Genomic DNA, 7,658 nt, shown 5'->3' with positions numbered 1-7,658 from the left:
TTTCAACTTCCTTCCATCCATTTTTAAGTTTTTTACATATTAGGAATAATAGCTCTTTACTATGTTGCAAATAGCTTCTTCTAGTGTCAGTTGTATTTTGAATACGTTTATGGGTTTTTCGACATTTAGATTTTTAAAATTTTATATATCCATATTTATTAATTTTATATTTTATGGTCTCTAGATTTCCAATCATAGTTAGAAAACATTTCTCACATGCAGGTTATAGAGAAATTCACCTGCATTTTCTTTTGGTACTTCTGCTGTTTGTTTTTTCCTTTTTCTTTCTTTTTTTTTTTACATGTAGTTTCTTGATTCATTTAGAGTTTATTCTTGAATATAGTCTGAGGTATATATTTAATTTTGCTTTCTGTTTGTTTTGTTATAATATCTCTTTTTTAAAGCTGAGAATTGAATTAATTTATTTTAAATATTTTATTGATAAAATTATCTAGTACTATGAGTTTTTCTTTGATCATGCTTTAAATGTGTTCCATAGATTCTAATATGTAGCCTTATTATCAATATTTCAGTTTTTATATCTTCTTTACCCAAGAGCTATTTAGTAAAGATATATATCAATTTTTAGGGAAAAGGACATTTAAAAAAAATTTTGTTAATAATTTCTAGTTTTATTTTTTTTAATTAATGGTAGTTAGAGAATAATTCTTATATTTCTACTTAATGGAACTTACTGATACTGGCTTTGTAACCTAACATACGATCAACATTTGTGAGCATTCTATTAATACAAGGTATTTCAATGATAGGCTATTAAGATATAACATTTGATCTATATTCATAAAGTCTAAATGATTGTTTATGTTGTTTAGTTCTTTAATATCTACACTTATTTTTATCTATTTTATCTGTCCTCCTGAGAATAGCATATTAAAATACTCTATCATTGGCTTCCATCTGCTTCATTATACCCTGAGTAGTTTTGCTTCATAAATGGTTGCTGTGTTATTTGGTGCATGGATATTCATAGGTATCATATCCTTTTCATAGATTTCGATTCAATATTTACATGAACTCTTCTATCTATGAGTTTATACTGCTATATGTAAACAATTGAATAAACTGAAGAAAAGGGAAAGTTCTTTTTTACAATTTTCCAACTAGTAAATTTAAAAGATAGACATGGAGAATTAACACTGGGCTAACACCACAGTAATAATTTTTGCAGAAAAGATCCACCAATGGATACTAAAGTTAGTGGGTAAAATTTGAAGATAAATAGAATTTGCAGCTTCAAAGTATCCCTTTTAAGATATTTATATTAACTACAAAGAAAAAGACAGTAACTTTACAGAGAAGAAACTCAACAGACACCAGCTTACCTGAGTATTCAAGGTTAAGGTCACCAGTCATAAGACGTAGCAACATATGAATCCCTTGATGAGAAAAAAACACAATACTATTTCTGTGGCAATTTTGCAAAAAAACACACACTCTCATTTCAAGCATAAGAAAACATTAGACAAATCCAAATCGAAGGGTAAACTGTGAAATAACTGATTAGTACTCTTCAAATTCTCAAGATTATGAAAGACAAAGATAGACTGTGGAACTTTGACTATTAAATGCAATGTGAGATCCTAGATAGGGTCCTGGAACAGAAAAAGGACACTAAAAAAAGTGGGAAAAGGTGAAGTTTAAACAAAGTTTCTGGTTAATAATTCCAATGTTAATTTTCTGTTCTTGTTTATTTTACTATTATTATATATGCTATTTAACATTATAGAAAATGAGTTTAGAGATTATAAAGTTTTTTAAATTAAGAGACTTCATTTTTTAGAGCAGTTTTAAATTTACAGAAAAATTGAGCAGGTAGTACAGAGTGTTCCCATATACTGCCCTGCTCCCTGCCACAGTTCCCTCTATTTTGCATTTATATGATACATTTGCTACAATTAGTGAACTGATATTAATGTATTATTATTAATTGAAGTCTGTACTGTACATTAACTTTTACTGTTTGTATTGTGCATTCTATGGGTTTCAATAAATGTATAATGTCGTATATCCACCTTTATAGTATTATACAGAATATTTTCACTGCCCTAAAAATCCCCTATGTTTTACCTATCCATCCCTCTCTCTCTTCCTTACTTTTGAACCCGTGGCAACCATTGATCATTTTACTGTCTTTACACTTTTGCCTTTTCTAGAATATCATATAGTTGCAATCATATGGCATATTACCTTTCAGACTGACTTTTTTCTTTTAGTATATACATTTAAGTTTCTTCCATGTCTTTTTATGACTACAATTTATTTTTCATCACTGAATAGTATCCTATTGCACATATGTACCATAGTTTATTTATCCATTCAAGTTTTGGCAGTTATGAATAAAGCTGCTACACATACTCATGTGCAGGTTTTTGTGTGGACATGGTTTGTACTCAGATAAATATCTAGAAGCATGATTGCTTAATTGTGTGATAAGACATGTTGAGTTTTGAAAGAAACTGTTAAACTGTCTTCTAAAATGGCTGTATCATTTACATTCCCACTAGTAATGAGTGAGAGTTTCTATTGCTCCACAACCTTAATAGCATTTGGTGTTGTCAGTGTTTGGGATTTTAGCCATTCTGCTAGGTATGTAGTGTCATTTCATTGTTATTTTAATTTGCAATTTTTAATCATGTATAATGTTGAACATCTTTTCCTATGCTTATTTGTCATCTGTGTGTCTTCTTTGTTGAGATGTCTGGGTGTCTGTATGCTCAGATCTTTTGCTCACTTTTTGATCGCACTGTTTATTTTCTTGTTATTGAGTCTTATAAGTTTTTTGTATATTTTAGATACATGACCTTAATCAGATTTATGTTTGGCAAATATTTTCTCCCAGTCTGTGGCTCATCTATTACTTTACCTTTTGAAAGTGAATATTTTTAATAGAGATCGGAGATTGGAAGAATTATCAAATGTTGCCTTATTTGGCTATACTGTGTACACAGATGTACATCACTATAAATATTCCAATTTTATTTTAAGTGAGGTCAGATATTTTTACAGATTCATTATAAATAGAGCCTTTTTGTTGTACTGGGAAAGAACCTAATCTTCAGGATCTAATTAAAGAAAATGCTACCGTCAAAAATAGATAATGGATATAGTTTTCTATTTACCTCCTCTTTGGTTTATTAAAGGTTGAGAATGATGTCAGTGTTGTGGATTTTTCTGTAGCAATTATGGCAAACTTTGTAAATGAGAATGAACGTCTTTTATTATTCAATGCGTGAGCGTACCAAGTTTATCCTTTCCCCAAGATCCAGGCCATACATCTTTCTTTTCTGCCTGGCTCAGAACTAATTCAGCCCGAAGAAGTCATGTGCTCACCAGTTGCAGCACATCATAAGCCCTTTTAAAAAAATAAAATGCACCTGGACCCTATGTTTCCACTGTTGGGTGCAGAAATCTTGTGACTAAACCAGTAATTAAAGAAGTCACTATTTCAAACACATATTTTCCCTGGGCACTGTGTGTTGGAGGGAAACATGGAAAGTTTCCCTTTATCAACAGGTTAGATCAGATGAATTAGATTTTATAACAGCCAAAAATAGAGCTTGCTTAACACACTTTATACATTTGTTTTAAAATAGTTTCAATCAGATTCCAGTAAAATCTGATTTGGGGGCAGAGAGAGTCTCTGAATAGTCTTAGAAATGTAGGTTTATTTTGAGGCTGTCAGCCATCCCTCGAGACAGATCCCTGGATGGTTCCTAGCCTCAGGTTAAATTTCAGGCTGACAATTCTAGGAGTTCTGAACTCATTTTATAAATATGAGAATGTGATTATCAAAAGGACCTCTTCTACACTGTAAAATTATAATCTACTATTAAGATACTTGCTTATAGTAAATAAATTCAATTTGTACTTTTGAATATTTATATGTACCAAGAAATGTGCTAAATGCTGGAGTGAGATGGGGTGGTAAATTGTTGTTATAATATTGTTATATTTTTAAGTTATATATATAATTGTTATGTTTACATGTAATAATATATAAAATAAGAATAATAATGTCTATCTCATGGCGTCCCAGTGAGGATTAAATGACATAATACTTATAATATTTGTAAAGCATTTATTACAGTGTTTAGCATACATCTGACATTCTATAAAATGTAGCCATCATTATGTTGGAGATTACAGTCTTGTTGAAACAATAATAAACATAGCTGTTAAATAAGAAATCCATGATACTTGCCAACAGATGTGATCAATAGGACTTTGAAGAAGAAAATATTGATGTGAATAGAAGTAGTTTGGGAAAGCTTGGCTAAAAGCCCTTTGTGCATGTGATGGTGTCTTATTCATAGTTCCCTCCTGCTATTTCATCAGGGTGTTTAGGATATAAAAAGTGCTCAATGAACATTTGCTGTTTGAGTGACTTAAGATTTGAGTTGTGAACCCCAAAGATGGGTAGGACTTGTACAGGTAAGATGAGAAGATACATTCTGGGTAGGAGCAGAATTTTGACAAAGATGTAAAGGTAGGAAAGGAGTGGCATAAGTACTGAGGTAGCAGCACCAGCCACTGCTTATGTAGGGCGGCAGTGAGAGTAGTCAGAGAAAGGCTGAGAAGAGACAGCAAGACTTGAGGAAGGCATAAGAACCTGGAGGGATATTATGAACTTAACAACTATTTTATGGGCATTGGGTGGTCACTGAAAGTAACTGAGCAGGGAAGCAATGTTAACGAAATGATAATTAAAAAGAATAATATTATTGGAGCGTAGAATCATTAAAAGGTAAGGCTGTAGGGAAGACCTATTACTTACATGTGAGATAATAACAACTTATGGTAGAAATGAGATTGGAAAGGTGAACAATTTCAGTATTGTAGGTTTTTAAAAGACACTCTTATGTAACCTTCAGTGAAGAAGACTTTATCCTCATTTTATAGATGAGAAAACTGAGTATCAGAGCTCTCATTAGTGTGGCATGTAACCAGAATTCGAAGCCAGGTTTTCCAGGCTCTGAAGGCATGGTCCTCTTTTATAATAGGACTTAGATAATTGACTATGAAAGATCTGGGGAGAAAATGAAGATGATTTCAAATTTTGATTGTATATGATTGGAAAATTATAACACTATGGGAAAGGAAGAACAAGTTTACAAGAAAAATAATAAATTTAGCTTTTAATACATTGAATTTGAGGCAGCAGTGGGGAACACAGTACCAATGCAAATGAAACAGGGATATGGGTCTGGAGCTTAGAGGTGAGATCAAGACTAAAGATAAATATTGGGGAGCCAAATGAAGTAGTACATAGTGGGAAGACATGTTCTAGATACAAAATAATAAAGACAGAACAGAGTTGGGAAAATGCTAAGGACAATTAAAAACTGAAGCCAGTGAGGAAGACAAAAGATGGAATGAAAACAGAAAACAAGTGAGATAAGGAAAGTATAGTTTTTTGTTTGCTTTTTGAAATAGAGTTTATTAAGTGTCACAGAGTTCAGAGTTTCAGGTGTTTCTATGTATAGATATGTATAGATAGGAGAGACTCAGTGGTAAATAAAAGAGAAAAGGCAGGGTGATGTAATGGGGAAAAAGACTAGTCTGGGAGTGGGAAGAACTGGGTTGCAGTAGCATCTCTGTTATTCTGTGACCTCAGTAAAATCACCAAACATCTCTAGGATTCAGTTTACACATTTATGAAATGAGAGGTTTAATGGGACACGATTTCTAAAGGTCACTTGACACTTGAAAGTGTTGAAATCCTTAGCTAAAAGGGAACAAGTTTGAAAATATGTAGACAAGAATGAGTGCACAATTTTATGGTTCCTTCATGTATTCCACATTTATTATGTCCGTGTAATTTATTTTTCTATGTCTATGTATGTTTAGTGGAAGTGGGGGAGAAAACATGATCTCTAGTGTAAAATTTAGAGAGCTTGAGAGATGCTCACAAACTACAAGGCCCCTATATTAGAAAGAATTGAGACAGGTTGTTACCAACTTGGAGAAGGGAAAGGAATGCAGAGGACTGTGGAAAGACCTACCAAAAGCTCTCAGAAGCCTTCCACTATAGGCTCCAGTAAAGATTAAGCTAAGAAGGAATTCATCAGTTACTGAGAACATGGTGCCTCTAGCCCTTCTGTTGGATGCCCTTGTCTCTTGTAACCACTTTGACTTAAAATCTATTGTCTTTGATAATATAGCCACCCCTTTCTTTTCGTAATTTACATGGAAAATGCTTTTCTTTTTCTTTCCGACTCTTTGTGTCTTTATATCTAAAATGAGTCTCTTGTAGACATTGTACAGATGTCGTTTTAAAAAATCAATTTTGCCACTCGCCTTTTATTTACATTTAAAGTAACTACAGATGATAGACTTCTGCCATTTAGCTATTTGTTTTATGTCTTTATGCTTTTTACTTCTCAATTCCTATATCACTGTCTTTTTTGGTATTAACTGATTTGTTTGGTAGTAGAGCTTTTTGTTTTGTTTTGTCTTTTCGAGATAGTTTTGCTCTTGTTGTCCAGGCTGGAGTGCAATGGAGTGCAATCTTGGCTCACTGCGACCTCTGCCCCCTGGGTTCAAGTGATTCTCATGCCTCAGCCTTCCTAATAGTATACCATTTTGTTTTCCTTCTTCCCTTTTCTGTATGTTTTTAAAGTCATTTTCTTGGTGTTTACCTCAAGGGCTACAACATCTTAAACATGTAACAACCAAGTTGAATAACAACTTAATTTCAAGAGTATACAAACAATCTGCTCCTATACATCTCCATCTCTCTCACTTTATATTGTTCTTGTCATAGATTATATTTTTATATATTGTGTGACCATTAAAATAGATTCACTTTTATGCACTTGCCTTTTTAATTATACAGGAAAGAGAGAGGAGTTACAAACTAAAAGTACAGTAATACTGGCTTTTATACTTACCTATATAATTACATTTACCTGTGTTATTTCTTTATATGACTTCAAGTTACTATCTATTATCTTTTCTTTGCAGCCGGATGTACTCCCTTTATTTCTCGTAAGAAAGTTCTACTAATAACAAACTTCATTAGGTTTTGTTTTCTGGGAATGTCTTAATTTCGCCTTCATTCTTGAAGGGTAGTTTTGCTAGATATAACATTATTTAACCTTTTAAAGAAATTACTTATTTCCAGCATTATAAATACATCATTTTACTCCCTTCCAGCAAGTTATGTCTGTTCTATTCCTTCTAGAACCAACAGTCAGGTCTCACACTGGGCACCCAAGCTGCCATTTTTAAGACTGCCATACCACTGACCCACAGAGAAGACAGGGGCCAAGGTAAGTCAAAGCCACAAAGCTTTCCTAACAATAAGTTGTCTTTTTCTTGGTTTAACATTCACATAGTTGCTGTAAACTTTTCACTGTTTTCCAGAGTCTGACAAAGTTGGTTCTGACAGTTTCCGGTTGTTTTCTTCTCTTTCCATGGAGGGATGGGAGTCTGGAGCTGCCTATTTGTCATTTTTCTGTTGTTACTCTCCTAGTTGTGAAATGCAGGACAAATCACCTCCTCTCTGTATCTATTTTATTCTTAATCAAACAGCACAACTCCAAAAATGTCATAGGGATGTGGTGAGGAGGCTATAGAGATTTTTAAAAATAGTGAGCAAAAAGTTTAACTTCATATATTTTGTTGATCTTCATTTC

The sequence above is a fragment of the Pongo pygmaeus genome, chromosome 4 (assembly GCF_028885625.2).
Source record: "Pongo pygmaeus isolate AG05252 chromosome 4, NHGRI_mPonPyg2-v2.0_pri, whole genome shotgun sequence".
In the NCBI taxonomy this organism is placed as follows: Eukaryota; Metazoa; Chordata; class Mammalia; order Primates; family Hominidae; genus Pongo; species Pongo pygmaeus.
This window is presented reverse-complemented; position numbering follows the sequence as displayed.